This window comes from Nomascus leucogenys, chromosome 21, assembly GCF_006542625.1.
Source record: "Nomascus leucogenys isolate Asia chromosome 21, Asia_NLE_v1, whole genome shotgun sequence".
Lineage (NCBI taxonomy): Eukaryota > Metazoa > Chordata > Mammalia > Primates > Hylobatidae > Nomascus > Nomascus leucogenys.
In genome coordinates, this window is record NC_044401.1 from 12,066,351 (window position 1) to 12,084,026 (window position 17,676).

Genomic DNA, 17,676 nt, shown 5'->3' on the forward strand with positions numbered 1-17,676 from the left:
TCCATCTTCCTTCTGCTGATCATTTGTTGATTTTTGAAAGCAGCTGGAGTTGTTCCATGTGAATGGAAACAATTATAAGGCTGTACAATCTTCTCTAGAGAGAAATGCATTTCTCTGTAGAAACCATCTTATCAACTACAATCTTTGCTTTTTAAATAATTGATATATCTTCTCATGCAAACTTTTAACCTGATCTTTGCTGTCCTCTCAGATCAAAAGAAATCTCCACTCAGATTATAAAAAAAAACCTCTCCACCTATCAGGATTTTCCAAAAGCCTGTGTATTTCATCCATTGAAATAGAACCTCCATCTATCCAAACTGACTACTATAGCCAGTGAGACATATATTGATGTTTTAAGGAAATTATAACTGTTTGAGATGAGGGATATGCTAATTACCCTGATCTGATCACTATACATCATATCATTATGTATAAGTACTGTCAATTAAAATTTTTTTCTTGTTTTATTTATTTTTACTTTTTTTTTTATGGAATGTTTCATGAATCTCTATGTCATCCTTGTGTAGGGGCCATGATAATCTCTGTATTGTTCTGAGAGTGACAGAAGGCAGCCAAATGCCTAGGCAGAAAGGGGAGGGTCCCCAGTGAAACCCCACCTCCAAGCTGAAGACAGTTTAAAGCCTGAAAGCCAAGCTACAGGTTAAATCCTCAGACTGGATTGAGAACTTGGCTTCCTGTTTGGCATGCTTACTTCTGATTGATCCCCACCCTTCACCTATTTAACGTATAGCTATCCTTTCCTAATTGTTTTTCTACACTGTCATGCCCATCTTTGAGTGGTGTCTTTGCTTTAACCATTTTTGCATACTCACAAACCAATCAGCATGCACTTCTTATCCTCTGCCTATAAAGACCCCAGACTCGGTAGAGTCAAAGACAGCCTAACTTCAGGGAAGAGACAATCTAACTTTGGGAACCACGACCTGCCCTTTTCATCCCCTATCCAGCTGCCCTCTCTGCTGAGAGTTGTTTTCTTTTCTTTTTTTTTTTTTTTACTTTTTTTTTATTTTTATTTTTTATTTTTTAATTATACTTTAGGGTTTTAGGGTACATGTGCACAATGTGCAGGTTTGTTACATATGTATCCATGTGCCACGTTGATTTCCTGCACCCATTAACTCGTCATTTAGCATTAGGTGTATCTCCTAATGCTGTCCCTCCCCCCTCCCCCCACTGAGAGTTGTTTTCATTGCTCAGTAAAATTCTCCACCTTCACCATCCTTCAATAATCCATGTGATCTTATGCTTCTTGTACTCTGGACGAGAGCTTGGGACCCACCGAGTATGGGCACTCAGAAAGGCTGTCATACTGGCCCTTTGCCCTCGCCAGCAGAGGGCAGCCATCCTCCACAATGAGGCAAGTGGCCAAATGAGCTGCTAAGACACAGCTGTTGTTGGACTGTGGCTGGTGGAACTAAAAGAGCGCGGTTAACACCTCCTCTGGGGCTTCAGGGTTGAAAGCACCTTCACCTGGGTGCCTGCATTCCCCTTGAGGCAACATGCTTAGTCTGGCCGCGGGTTCCACACGGAGCTTGTTCCTGTGTCAGCACCCAGAGCAGCCGGCCAGATCCCGCACTCACTCGCTTAGTTGCTCCCTTCTGCAAGGGGCTGAGCGTGGTGGGCCGAATAGAGGAGAATGTCTGCCGTGAGTCTAGGGAAGGGGTCAAGAAAAATACTGCATCAGTTCCAATTTTAGTATACGTGCTGCCGAAGTGAGCAAGAGAAAAAGTTGTTTAAAAAGTTCATGTTAATATAATGATTGGATATTTGTATCTTAGGTTCTCATATTTTCTTTTTTCTTTTTTTCAGATGGAGTTTCACTTTGTTGCCCAGGCTGGAGTGCAGTGGCATGATCTTGGCTCACTTTGACCTCTGCCTCCCGGGTTCAAGCGATTCTCCTGCCTCAGCCTCCTTAGTAGCTGGGATTACAGGCGCCCGCCACCATGCCCAGCTAATTTTTGTATTTTTAGTGGAGTTAGGGTTTCACCATGTTGGCCAGGCTCGTCTCAAACTCCTGACCTCAGGTTATCTGCCTGCCTTGGCCTCCCAAAGTGCTGGGATTACAGGGATGGGCCACAGCGCCCAGCCAGGTTCTTGTGTTTTCAATTATTATGTGTATCGTAGAAGTTGAAAAGGGAGTACTTTTGTTTAATATTTACTTTATTATTTGATTTTTTATTGTCATTTTTAATTTAAATTCAGGGGGTATATGTGCAGGTTTGTTACAGGGTATATTGTGCGGTGCTGAGGTTTGATCTTTTATTGATTCCATCACCCAGATAGTGAACATAGAACCCAAAAGGAAGTTTTTCAGCCCACCCCCCTCCTCCTTTTGGAGTCTTCATTGTTTATTATTCCTGTCTTTATGTCTGTGTGAACCCAAGATTTAGCTCCCACTTGTAAGTAAGAACATGTGCTATTTGGTTTTCTGTTTCTGCATTAGTTCGCTTAGGATAATGGCCTCCAGCTGCATCCATGTTGCTGGAAAGGACATTATTTAATTTTTTTATGGCTGTATAGTAGTCCATGGTGTATATGTACCACATTTTTTAAATCCAATCCTAGGTTAATTCCATGTCTTTGCTATTGCAAATAGTGCTGCAATGAACATATGAGAGCATTTGTCTTTTGGGTAGAATGATTTATCTTCCTTTGGTATACACCCAGTAATGGGATTGCTGAGCGGAAATGGTAGTTCTATTTTTAGTTCTTCGAGAAATCTCCAGACTGCTTTCCAGAGTGGCCGAACTAATTTACATTCCCACTAAGCATTCCCTTTTCTCCACAACCTTGTCAACATCTGTTGTTTTTGGACTTTTTTTTCTCTGTACATAGTGATGACTTTTTAACAATAGCCCTTCTGACTGGTGTAAGATGGTATGTCATTGTGGTTTTAATTTGCATCTCTCTATTATTAGTGATGATGAGCATGTTTTCATGTTTGTTGGCTGCTAGTTGTCTTCTTTTGAGAAATATCTGTTTATGTCCTTTGCCCACGTTTTAATGGGGTTGTTTGCTTTTTTCTTGTTGATTCATTTAAGTTCTTTATAGATTCTGAATATTCGATCATATTTGGATGCATAGTTTGCAAATATTTTCTCCCATTCCCTAGATTGTCTGTTTGTTCTGTTGATCATTTCTTTTTGCTGTGCAGAAGCTCTTTAGTTTAATTAAGTCCCATTTGTCTATTTTTGATTTTGGTGCATTTGCTTTTGGGGTCCTCATCATAAATTTTTTGCCTAGGTCAGTGTCTAGAAGAATATTTCCTAGATTTTCCTCTAGAATTTTTGTAGTTTGAGGTCTTACATTTAAGTCGTTAATGCATCTTGAGTTAATTTTTGTATATGGTAATAGGTAGGGGTCTAGTTTCATTCTTCTGCATATGGTTAACCAGTTTTCCCTACGACATTTATTGAATAAAGTGTACTTTCCTCATTGTTCATTTTTGTTGACTTTGTTGAAGATGAGCTGGTTGTAGGTGCAACTTTATTTCAGGGGTCTCTAAAATGTTTCATTGGTCTATGAGCTTTTGGTTAGTATTCACTTTAAAAGGATCATTTCAGTGGGCTTGACCCACTGAAGATAAATTCATTTTTTTAAATTTTTATTTTTTTTCAGTGTAGGATCAAAACTACAATTAGAATATAAGTGTTAAGTATTGAAAAGCAATGTAGTTATGTGATTTTCTTTCTAAGAGTTCTGAGATCAAAATATTTATGCAAAACATTTTTGGTGGCTATCATGAGTTTTTAAAGATTAACAATTTCTCAGAGTAGTTTTGCAAGTAAAATTTAGGTCATTATACAACATATGAGTTATGCTCTAAAATTATTAATTATATTTATCAAGTGACTATTCTGTGTCAATTGTTTTACATACATTACAATGATCTCATTTATTCCTTAGAGAAAAAACAAACATTTAAAAGGTGAGTGCAGTGGCTCATGTCTGTAATCCCAGCACTTTGGGAGGCCAAAGTAGGTGGATTGCTTGAACTCAGGAGCTCGAGACCAGCATGGGCAACATGACGAAACCCCACCACTACCAAAAATACAAAAAATTAGCCAGGTGTGGTGGCATGTGCCTGTGTTCCCAGCTACTCAGGAGGCTGAGGTGGGAGGATTGCCTGAGCCCAGGAGGTGGAGGTTGCAGTGAGCCAAGATTGTGCCACTGCATTCTAGCCTGGGTGACAGAGTGAGACGCCATCTCAAAAAAAAAAAAAAAAGAAAAAAAAAAGATGAGGACCTGAAAGTTTATAATTTTGTTTAGATTTAGTAGGTGGAAGGTGCAGGATTGGAGGCCATGAAAAAATGCTCATCACTGGTCATCATGCCACATTTTAAAGGCTGCAAAATCTCTAACCAGAAGTTTATAAAATCTGTCCTTAAAAACGGTCCAGTCCTCAAAAACTGGATTCTTTCCATTTCTCTAGGGTTAAAATTGCTTTTTTTCTGTGTAGACAAAGGAAGCAGGATCAGGAGGGAGGACCAGATGAGAAGAGAGTTTGGGCACTTAATTGTTACCACTTTGATCAACATACTTTGAATTCTCTGAATCCTCAGTTGCTCATCTGTAGAGTGTGTATTTAATGGTATGTAGGCTCACAGGATCTGTGGCAAGGCCTAAATGAGGTAACACACATGGAACCCTTAGCAGACTCCCTGGCATGTAGTAAGTACTCAATAAATGGCAGTCATTACTACTCTTCAGGGTCTGGGGCTCCTCCTTGAAATAATTTCTAATAATAGCAATAATAATCATGGTTAATATTTATTGAGCACTGACTGTGTACCAGAGGCTCTTCCAAACACTTTCTTTTTTTTAAACTAGAAATCAACTTTATTATTCATTTATTTATTTATTTTTTATTATTATACTTTAAGTTCTAGGGTACATGTGCACAACGTGCAGGTTTGTCACATATGTATACATGTGCCATGTTGGTTTGCTGCACCCATCAACTCGTCATTTACATTAGGTATTTCTCCTAATGCTATCCCTACCCTTGCCCCCCACCCCATGACAGGCCCCTGTGTGTGATGTTCCCCGCCCTGTGTCCAAGTGTTCTCATTGTTCAGTTCCCACCTATGAGTGAGAACATGTGGTGTTTGGTTTTCCATCCTTGTGATAGTTTGTTCAGAATGGTGGTTTCCAGCTTCATCCATGTCCCTACAAAGGACATGAACTCAACCTTTTTTTATGGCTGCAGTGTATTCCATGGTGTATATGTGCCACATTTTCTTTATCTAGTCTATCATTGACGAACATTTGGGTTGATTCCAAGTTTTTGCCATTGTGAATAGTGCCACAATAAACATACATGTGCATGTGTCTTTATAGGATTTTATTTCTCCTTCACTTATGAAGCTTAGTTTGGCTGGACATGAAATTCTGGGTTGAAATTCTTTTCTTGAAGAATGTTGGATATTGGCCCCCACTCTCTTCTGGCTTGTAGAGTTTCTGCTGAGAGATCCGCTGTTGGTCTGATGAGCTTCTCTTTGTGGGTAACCCAACCTTTCTCTCTGGCTGCCCTTAACATTTTTTCCTTCATTTCAACCTTGGTGAATCTGACAATTATATGTCTTTGGGTTGCTCTTCTCGAGGAGTATCTTTGTGGCATTCTCTGTATTTCCTGAATTTGAATGTTGGCCTGCCTTGCTAGGTTGGGGAAGTTCTGGATAATATCCTGAAGAGTGTTTTCCAACTTGGTTCCATTCTCCCCGTCACTTTCAGGTATACCAATCAAATGTAGATTTGGTCTTTTCATGTAGTCCCATATTTCTTGGAGGCTTTGTTCATTTCTTTTTACTCTTTTTTCTCTAAACTTGTCTCCTCCTTTTATTTCATTCATTTGATCTTCAGTCACTGATACCCTTGCTTCCACTTGATCAAATTGGCTACTGAATTTTTTGCATGTGTCACATAGTTCTCATGCCATGGTTTTCAGCTCCATCAGGTCATTTAAGGTCTTCTTTACACTGTTTATTCTAGTTAGCCATTTGTCTAATCTTTTTTTTAGGTTTTTAGCTTCCTTGCGATGGGTTCAAACATCCTCCTTTAGCTCGGAGAAGTTTGTTATTACCGACTTTCTGAAGCCTACTTCTGTGAACCCATCAAAGTCATTCTCCATCCAGCTTTGTTCCATTGCTGGCAAGGAGATGAAATCCTTTGGAGAAGAAGAGGTGCTCTGGTTTTTAGAATTTTCAGCTTTTCTGCTCTGGTTTCTCCCCATCTTTGTGGTTTTACTTATCTTTGGTCTTTGATGCTGGTGACCTACAGGTGGGGTTTTGGTATGGATGTCCTTTTTGTTGTTGTTGATTCTATTCCTTTCTGTTTGTTAGTTTTCCTTCTAAGAGTCAGGTCCCTCAGCTGCAGGTCTGTTGGAGTTTGCTGGAGGTCCATTCCAGACCCCTGTTTGCCTGGGTATCACCAGCAGATGCTGCAGAACAGCAAATATTGCAGAACAGCATATAATGCTGCCTGATCCTTCCTCTGGAAGCTTTGTCTCAGAGGGGCACCTGCCTGTATGAGGTGTCAGTCGGCCCCTACTGGGAGGTGTCTCCCAGTTAGGCTACATGGGGGTCAGGGACCCACTTGAGGAGGCAGTCTGTCTGTTCCCGGAGCTCAAACGCCATGCTGGGAGAACCACTGCTCTCTTCAGAGCTGTCAGACAGGGAGGTTTAAGTCTGCTGAAGTTTCTGCTGCCTTTTGTTCAGCTATGCCCTGCCCCGAGAGGTGGGGTCTACAGAGGCAGCAGGCCTTGCAGAGCTGTGGTGGGCTCTACCCAGTTTGAGCTTCACCAGCCACTTTGTTTACCTACTCAAGCCTCAGCAATGGCAGACACCCCTCCCCTTGCCAGGCTGCTGTCTCGCAGGTTGATCTCAGACTGCTGCGCTAGCAGTGAGCAAGGCTCTGTGGACGTGAGACCTCCTGAGCCATGTGCGGGATGTAATCTCCTGGTGTGCCATTTGCTAAGACTGTTGGAAAAGCGCAGTATTTGGGCGGGAGTGTCCTGATTTTCCAGGTGCAGTCTGTCATGGCTTCCCTTGGCTAGGAAAGGACAATCCCCCGACCCCTTGCCCTTCCTGGGTGAGGTGATGCCCTGCCCTGCTTCAGCTTACCCTCCATGGGCTGCACCCACTGTCCAACCAGTCCCATTGAGATGAACCAGGTACCGCAGTTGGAAATGCAGAAATCACCATCTTCTGCATTGATCACGCTGGGAGCTGCAGACTGGAGCTCTTCCTATTAGGCTATCTCCAATTGTTTCGAAATGGAAGCATATGGTTGGGCTGGTTGTTGAGTCTCAAATAAATAGCTTCTTTGAGCCCAAACACTTTCTAAAACAATTTTATATATTTTTTGAGACAGAGTCTTGCTCTATCACCCAGGCTGGAGTGCAGTGATGCAATCTTGACTCGCTGCCACCTTGCTTAGTTCCTTAGCTAAGGAGCTAAGACTCATTCCTTAGCCTGTTGAGTAACTGGGACCACAGGTGTGTACCACCTCATCCAGCTAATCTTTGTATTTTTAGTAGAGATGGAGTTTTGCCATGTTGGCCAGGCTGGTCTCAATCTCCTGGCCTCATGTGATCTGCCTGCCTTGGCTTCCCAAAGTGCTGCAATTACAGGCGTGAGCCACCATGCCTGGTCTCTTCCAAACACTTTAAATGCATGTGTTTGCTTAATCCTTGAAACAACCCAAGTGGTAGTTTGTGTTTATCATCTCTCTTTTGTAAGTGACAAGATTGATATCCCGGATATGCTTACCCAAGAACATCCCTTTACTAAGTAGAAAAGATGAGATTCAAGCTCAGCAAGTTCGGCTTCGAAACACATGATTTTACCCTTTCCATTGTCCCAACGCTGTTTTAACCTTCCCTGGAACATTTTTGTCCTTTTTTAAAAAGTTTTCTTTTCTGTGAACTCTGCAGAGAAGTATTTTGTCCTTTTTTGGCATCCATTCAACACCAAGCCCATTGCTGGACTCAATATTGACTGCAGAGAACACCTGATCATTTCATGATTATTTGATGTGATAATTGGTTGGTTGATTAATAATTTCCAATATAGTGAGTGATCAACAAACATTTGATAAGCAGTTATGAGATGCTAGCCATTTGGCCCAGCGTTGTAGCAACAAAGATAAGATTAAGAGGCAATTACAGTACCTTGTGATGAGCCCATAGACAGACATATTCTGAGGGCAATATAAGTACTTAACTATGCCTCTGGAAGGAGACTGCTAGGGACTAGTACTAAAGTTAGTCTCTGTTTATACTTGCCCTTTCTCTGATGGTTGGACAGATGCAGAACATGCAAGGTAATGGTAATCAGGAAATAAGCAGCTACTATGAAAGCCAGGCAGGTAGAAAGCACTCTGCATGGGTGAGCTGGAACATAGTATAGGGATCCCCAGAAGTGTTGAGGACATGGCAGGCTTGACAGGCCAACCTGAGGTACAAAGATTCAAAAAAGATTTTAATTTAAGCCACCTGAGGCAGTCTTATAATTTGTTTTTTTTTCTTTATCCAACAAGTACTTATTAAATATCTACCATATTCCAGCCCCAGCCAAACATTGTGCTAGGGATACAATAATAAGCAAAAAATAAACATGACTCCATCTCCAATGGATTTTAGTCTAGCCAAAAGACAGATATTAATCAAATAATTATGTAACAGTGAATGCCAAGTCTCAATAACAATTTGAAACTAAGAATGGTTTCTTTACTCATTCAGTATGCAAAAGATGTGAGTTCATGTATTGCTAATATTAATGCACCAGGCTCCTTCCAAGGTGCCCAGTGTACAAAGACGTAGAACATGAATTGTTATGTTAAGGCAGTTCTTCCCTATCTTTTTCAAATCATGGTATGCTTAGCAGATGTGTTTTTGCACAATGGGATAAATGGATGAATTTGGTTGTGGTCAGAGGCATCTGATTCACTGTCTGGCTACCCCAGGAGTTGAGAATAAATGAGAGAAATCAATATCCTTCCATGCCTACATTCAATTGTAGCTCATTAGTTAAGGGTCTTTTAATGTGTTCCATCATCTAGTGGGAGGAGGAAGATATACAGACGAATCACTATAGAGTAAGTAAATGCTATAGCAGATATACAAAAAAAAAATACTGTGAGGACACAAAGGAGGGAGAAATGATTCCTAACTTGGAGATGTCAAGAAAGTCTTCAGAGAAGAAGGGACATTGAAGCTGGATTCTGACAGTTTTTGTCAGTCACAGAGGATCAAAAGGCATTCCAGGGCAAGAGACCCACATGCACAAAGATGTGGAGTTATAAAAGCCATTACATGTTCAAGCAGCTGCTATGCTCTGTAAATGCAGTATCTGAGGAATGGAATGTGATAGGAAGAGAATGGTAACAAGATATAGATAGAATCCATATTTTGAATCTCCTTTTATACATATGTTTTTAAATGGCTTCATCTTCTCTTTCCTAATGTCTCTTTCATTTATTCATTCATTTCTTTTCTTCAGACAAATATTTATCGAGTGATTGTTATGTGCTAAACACTATTCTTGGAGCTAGCATTAGAATAAATACCTTGAAAAACATTAGTGCACTACTCTGTTATATTATCCAGCAAGAAATAAGGTGAGTCTCAAAGAGTGTATTACTGGTCCAAGATCACATGGACCGCTGGTTGGAAGTCATTGTTCTGAAGCTCAGGTTTTTTGACTTCCAGTGCTTTATTGACTCATGTGTCGGCTGCAGAAATGTGCCGCTCAAATTTCCTTTAAGAGAAGCTGCTGTGAGGAGCGTAGTTGATGACAGCCTCTGGATGCCACCCTTTTAAATCCACTATGGTGTCCATGAAAAAACCACTCCTCCCACATATACACCATGGAATACTATGCAGCCATACAAAAGGATGAGTTCATGTCCTTTGTAGGGACATGGATGAAGCTGGAAACCATCATTCTCAGCAAACTATTGCAGGGACGAAAAACCAAACACTGCATGTTCTCATTCAAAGGTGGGAATTGAACAATGAGAACACTCGGACACAGGAAGGGGAACATCACACACTGGGGCCTGTTGTGGGATGGGGGGAGGGGGGAGGGACAACATTAGAAGATATACCTAATGTAAATGATGAGTTAATTGGTGCGGCACACCAACATGGCACATGTATACATATGTAACAAACCTGCACGTTGTGCACGTGTACCCTAGAACTTAAAGTATAATAAAAAAAAAGAAAAAAACACACTTCCTTCCCCTGCTTTGCCCCCCCAAGATAATGACTGAGCATTGGTGAAGATAATAGTACTGGCTTATTCTAGGAATGGGGAAATTGATTCAACATTAGTAACTCTGTTCATATAATTCACCTATGAGAAGAACAAATAAGAGAAATAATATAATCACCCAATCAAGCACTGAAAAAAACTCAATCAATTAAAGACTTTATGGACACATTTTAAACTAATAGTCACTTTTTAAAAGCCAGCATTATGTTTAATTAAAACACACTGGGAGTGCATTAAATATGATGCTAGCTTTTAGATGGTGACTATTAGCTTAAAATGTGTCTATGTTGTTCCATTAATGTCAAGAAAAAGCCAGAGTGTCTACTATCACTACTATTTTATTAACATAGTCCTGACTATACTTGCCAATGTAATTAGAAAAAAGAAGAAATGAATTATATATATATTTGGAAAAAGAAAGTAAAATTTTTTTGCAAATGTTATATTTGCTTACATGGAATACACAAAAGAATAAACTAAAAAATTGTAGCTAACAGTAGGGGAATTCATAACTACTTGAGTACAATAATAAACAGTAATCAACAGCTTTCATAGGTACAGACAATAACCGATTAGAAGAGATAATGAAAAAAACATCACATTTACAATAACAAAAAAATTAATTTCTAGAAATGAATATAATAAAAAGTGTACAAAATCTATATAAACGAATGGAAAACATACATTTCAATACAAAGATTCAATATTATAAAGATGCCAGTTCTTCCTAATTTAAGTAATAAGCTTAATTCTCTTACTGTAACAATAAATACAGTAAGAGTATTTATTGTTTGTCTATGCATTTGTTTTTGGAACTGAAGGTGTTGATTCATACAGAAAATTTTAAAACGGCAAGAAAATTCTTTTTTTTTTTTTTTGAGACAGAGTCTCGCTCTGTCACCCAGGCTGGAGTGCAGTGGCGCAATCTCGGCTCACTGCAAGCTCCACCTCCCGGGTTCACGCCATTCTCCTGCCTCAGCCTCTCCGAGTAGCTGGGACTACAGGCGCCCGCCACCACGCCCGGCTAATTTTTTTTTTTTTTGTATTTTTAGTAGAGACGGGGTTTCACCGTGGTCTCGATCTCCTGACCTCGTGATCCGCCCGCCTCGGCCTCCCAAAGTGCTGGGATTACAAGCGTGAGCCACTGCGCCCGGCCGAAAATTCTTGAAAAAGAAAAATAGCAAGTTAATTACCCACCCAAATGTTAAAATATAGCACTACTGTAATTACATTAATATAATAACAATTACATTAATTACTGCATGAATTCACAGGCAGATAAATGGAATAAACAAGAAAGTCTGTAAGTAGATCCAAATATATATCAGATGTTAATATATGGCAAGAATGGGATAGAAAGTCGGGGGTAAGCGATGTAATGGCAATTACTCTTGCACCAAACTAATAATAAATGGTATTGGGACAACTGGATAGCTATCTGGAAAATAAAATTAATTTTGGATCCTTACCTCATTACTTACAACAAAATTCCAGATTTTTCCAAGATTTACAAAGAAAACTTAAAATACAAGTATACTAGGAAAATACTATATATGTATACACAGGTGTGTGTATGTGTGTGTTCGTGTGTGTGTGTGTTGGGAATACTTTTCTAAGGTTAATCCAAAACTAAGAAATCATAAATGAAAAAGTTGATTAATTTGGCCACATATAATTACAATAAAATTGTCATGGTATTAAAATACCTTAAGCAAAGACAAATTACACATGACAAACCAGGAAAACATATTTGTTTGCACATCATGACAGAACAAAGGGTATATTCCTCAGCATATACAAATAAATATGTAAGAAAAAGACCAATAATCCAATAAAAAATGAACACAGTATAAAATAGTTTGCATTAAGGTAAATATAGATGGGTATGAACATAAGCAAAGGTATTTACTTTATACATAGTAAAAATTAAAACTATGCTGAGATGCCATTTTCCCATGTCAATCTGGCAAAGAAAAAAGAATTCTGATGGCATATTGTATTGAAAAAGTGTAAGGAAATAGCATCTTATACACTGCCTTTGGGGATACAATTTGGTGTAAACTCTGTAAGAGGCTATCTAACAATATCGATCATAATTACAAATGCACATATCCATTGATCTTGCAATTGTACTACAGGAGTTTACCTATTTATATACTCACCACACCTTAAATGACAAACTTAAAAGTATATTCATCATAGCATTGCTTGGAGTAGCAAAAAGATTGAAGGCAGCAGAAATATTAATATTAGAGAACTGGTTAAATAAAAAAATAAAAAATAAATTATGTACAGGCACGGCATGAGAAACTATGCAACCTTCATAAAGAATAAAGCTGCTCTATATGTATTGATTTGGGACAGTATTCAATATGCAATGTTAAAAGAGTAAAAAATATTGTATATAATACACACACACAATTTCATATGCATAGAATATCTATAAACTGGTAAAGGTGGTTACTTTACTTTAGGGAAGGAAACTAGGAAACTAAAGACAGGAGAGATTAAAAAAACTAAATTTTGAATCTATAGATTTTTATTTTTATTTATCACTGTGATATATTACATATATACAATTCTCACTACAACACTAAGCATGCCATTCAGTTCAGCTCATATTTTCCTTGTAAAAAGACTTTCTCAATGAAGGAAGCAGTATGTTCATTCACATCTGGCACAGCTCCTTACCCTGTCACAGATTGGTAACAGTTTGCTGACTGGCTGCTTTCAGTAGTGGTAGTGAGGCTGTTTCTGAAGCAGGGAATATATGGCTATACTTATGGGACTCTGGTGACTTGACCTGTGTTTGTGATGCTGGGATGAAAAACTAGAGTACTAGGAGTGTGAGAGTAGGAATTGTGGTGGGTGGTGGGCACAGCTGGTAGACTTTGCAGAAAGGTAAAACTTGCTAGCAACTTTTAACCTTTTCACTTAGCTTGGATGAAGAAAGGCATTCTGGATGTCACTTTGTATTCTGGAGAAGTATAAAATCGTAACAGGAAGTTAACCAGAGCTTAGAGTTGTCTCTGAGGAAGCAAAATGGCTAAGAAAACACAGCAGTAATTTAATGTTTATAAAGACTGGACTGAAATAACTACAGTATATCAAAAGCAAATAACTGCTGAGGAAATTGGCATATTTTAATTTGGTTCAGACTATATTTTACATGTTCTGGGTGTACTGTGATGTATGAGTTTGTATGTAGAGCTTAAATGTATAATTAATATGGCTTTGAAGCTGGTTCTATCCACATGATTAAAATTTATCATGGTATTAGCTTTCAGACAGAGACTTTTTCACAAGTTATAGTCAATGCTATAAGTTAGATCTTTTCTGATGAGCTCTGAACAAAGGACTATAATTTATCTCAATGGTATTTTATTATAGGCATTTTAATTGCCGTGGCAGGTGAAAAGCACCATTCAATATTTTGACCAAACTTTTTTTAATGAAATTATTTGCCTCCAGTACCGTTGGTTTAAAGAATATTCTGTTTTATTGAAGATGAACTAAAAGTCTTTATTTATACATGTGACTCAACCTCACCTTGAATACTAGGCAAATCTACTTAGTGGGGAGTTTATTCCATAAAGAAGACCAGGAATCCTTTAACATTTGTAAAGGGGTTGACAGGTTGGTCCTTGCAAGTGTAAATCAAAAAGGAGAAATTCCAAATTTCTTTTTCAGTGGTCTATAAGTGAAGAACTGGGAATTGATTGCTGCCAAATAAATTATGGGTGTGGCACATTTCTTGCTTTCTAATTCTTTTTTTCTGATCATGTAAGTAATATATGCTTTAAAAAATCAAGTTATAGAAATGTGCAATTTCAAAAAAAAACTTTAACAATCATTTCTCTAAGAGATAACTACTATTAACAATTTGGCATACATTCTTCCAGAAATTTTCTACACAAAATACTTTTTTTCCCTCTTAAGACTGTGGGTCTGATGCCAACAATGTCTGAATTTTTCCTCCTCTGCCTGCTGTATTTTATCACATTTGCCCACTCCCCACAGTTTCAATTACTTTGTTGGAATGATATATTATGCAAATGTATCCAAAAGTCCCAGTTACTGGGCCTAAGGACAGATTTCATGCCAATGCATCTGTGCCTAAGAGCGGATTTTAGATTTGTGCCTGTGCCCAAGTAAGGACTGGGTGCCAGCTTGTCAAAGCTTAGCTGAGTACAGACCACCATGCCATGAGTTAGGCTGCTTCTGGTGGTTCCATTTCCTCCAACCCAGACGGAAGTATCTGGTTGAGTACAGTGCTGGAGGGTGGTGTCTTTATTACACTTCCCCACATTTGGTTCAGTGGATTAAGCAAGGTTTCTTACTTCAATTTAACCCTTGTCAAAATGATTACCAAGCTTATTCCATCTTGGGTTGTATGTTTCCTAGCTTCTAATGGATGCTTTTTATGGTTTAGTATTTGACCACTAATTCAGTAGACACTAGTGAGAGGCTTTAAAAAATGTCTTAGAAAACAATCTTTATTCAATGTGATAGGTCATTTGGAGTAAATACCGATGTATAGAGGGACTGAAATTAACAGTCTGAATGCCTAGCTGCATTTAGTGTGTGATTGAGTTTTAACACATCAAATAGATTTACTAAAGCCTAGTAAAAAATTCCACGGATATTAGAATATTAATTCTGAGAAACCCTGGGTTAGAATGCATCAGAAGCTGTTAAATATCTTATTTAATTTTGTCAACATGCTCACTCTTCTTAATATACCATATTCAGAGTAGAAAAACAATGTGTGCATTGTCAAAGAGGCTAAATCTATCCTTCTAAATTATCTTTCAAAGCCATCTAATATTTCTTCTTCAGAAAGGATTGAGACAGGAAGTTTAAAAAGCCAGCTTTCGGCCAGGTGCGGTGGCTCATGCCTGTAATCCCAGCACTTTGGGAAGCTGAGGCAGGTGGATCACTTGAGGCCATGAATTCAAGACCAGCCTGGCCAGCATGGTGAAACCTCGTCTCTACTACAAATACAAAAAATTAGCTGGGAGTGGTGGGGCATGCCTGTAATCCCAGCTACTGGGGAGGCTGAGGCAGGAGAATTGCCTGAACCCGGGAGGTGGAGGTTGCACTGAGCCAAGATTGTGCCACTGCACTCCAGCCTGGGTGACAGAGCAAGACTCTGTCTCAAAAAGAAAAAAGCCAGCTTTTCCTATTTTCATGTTGGAAACATCTCGGGTGTCACAGACAATGTGAAATTTGGTGTATATCTATATGCATACATATAGAAAACTTACATGGATATACTACCATTTATGAGAGACTTATTTTGAAATGGACACTTTACTAAGTGTTCATGTGGATTATATTGTAAACTATAAGCACCTCTTAAGCTCATCAGTATTCACAAAGTAATGGTGAAGCTCATATAACATCCCCATTTTCAAAAAGAAATAAGCAAAAGAATATCTCTGTTTTTTTCAAACAGAATAGAGACAGGAAGATGACATAACATGTTGTGATGAATTTCTGAAAAATCTCTGTATCGCTTCCAAGACTAAACTTGCTATGAAGCTTCCAGAAGCAGAGTCTAGATTTGTATCTGAACCTCCTGCCTGTCATTGAAATATTTGCCTGATGACACTTTCAGGGGTCTTGAAATTTAGAGCTGGAAAGAACTTAAAAATTATTGTCCTTCTTATTTTACTAATGAGGAAATAGAAGATGCGAGTCACTTGCTCATTTATTTATTCTTTCTATTGCCAGTCACTAAAAACAGGCCACGGGCTTGATTCTTTATTGTGTCTTGTGATTAAAAGCGAATAAGTTGACTTAGTCTAGTGCCCAGAATTTTAGAGCTGTTTATTTTAGTGGGAAAGGGCATGGAAGAAGCACTGGATCTATTGTCATAGGATTAATATGAACCCTGACCCCACTTATGAGTAGAATCCATTAATTCACCATTAATTTTTTGAGCCCCTACTATGCATCAGGCATAAAGACACAGTAAATAAGGCCTCTGATCTTATCCAGTTTGCAGTCCAGTGGGAGAGACATTTGAAAAGGAAGCAAGCAAAAGAAATGAACATTCACAATGAAATGAAAATTACAAACTGTGATAACAAACAGGGCTAGGTGAGAGAAGTTTAGAGGGTGGGTTCCAGTGAGAAGGTTTCTCTGAGAAGATGTCACTGAAGAATGCAGAGACAAAATGATGAGAACGGGCAAGACAGGACTTGAATAGGAACTGGTGTCCAGGGTGTGACTGTGAAAAGTACAGTGACCGGGGCAGGCAGAGCAAAAGGTCATGGCAAGGAGGTGAAATTATATATATATTATACATAATATAAAATTATATATTACATAAAATTATATGTTTTATATATATTTATATTTGAAACAGAGTCTCTCTCTGTCACCCAGACTGAGTGCAGTGACTTGATGATCTTGACTCACTGCAACCCAGGTTCAAGCGATTCTCCTTCCTTGGCCTCCCAAGCAGCTGAGATTACAGGTGCCTGCCATCATGCCCAGCTAATTTTTGTATTTTTAGTGGAGATGGGGGTTTCACCATGTTGGCCAGGCTGGTCTCGAACTCCTGGCCTCAGATGTGCACCTTGATCTCCCAAAGTGCTGGGACTACAGGCATGAGCCACCATGCCCTGCTTGAAATTATATTTGAAAAGCAGTGAGAAACCATTAAGGGGTGCTTAGCAATGGAAGCAACATTGTGAATTTTTAAAAAGACTTCTAAAGTGACATTATAAATTTTAATTTTTTTTTAATGGAGTCTGGCTCTGTTGCCCAGGCTGGAGTGCAGTGGTGCAATCTCAGCTCACTGCAACCTCTGCCTCCTGGGTTCAAGAGATTCTCCTGCCTCAGCCTCCCGAGTAGCTGGGATTACAGGTGCCCGCCACCACACCCGGCTAATTTTTGTATTTTTAGTAAAGATGGGGTTTTGCCAAGTTGGCCAGGCTGGTCTCAAACTCCTGACCTCAGGTGATCCACCTGCCTCAACCTCCCAAAGTTCTGGGATTACAGGTGTGAGCCCCTGGAATTTTTAAAATTTTTATGTTGATTAGAGAATGTGTTAGAAGGGAGCAAGTGTAAAAGTGGAACGTGCAGTAAGCAGGTTCTTTGCAGTAGTCCAGGTGAGAGAGTACAAGTGGGTAACTGTGGCAGTGGTAAAGAGCAGCCTATGGACTGAGCTATTTTGGGGAACCATATACCAAGGCTTGCTCATGGATTGAATGTGGGAAATTGGAGAGGTTATCATGAATGACAACCAGGTATCTGGCTTTAAAACTGAATGGATGAGAGTGCCGATATATTTACTGATAGGTTGAAAACTGAGGGAGGATGGAGGCTGATTAGGCTCTTTGGAAGTCTTATGCATTAAAAATAC

The 17,676-nt window shown here is 39.1% G+C and overlaps 1 pseudogene; it reads right to left on the minus strand.

The window, feature by feature from the left end:
- Positions 1–485: 485 nt before the first annotated feature.
- LOC115832188 lies at positions 486–584 on the minus strand (annotated as a pseudogene).
- Positions 585–17,676: the final 17,092 nt, after the last annotated feature.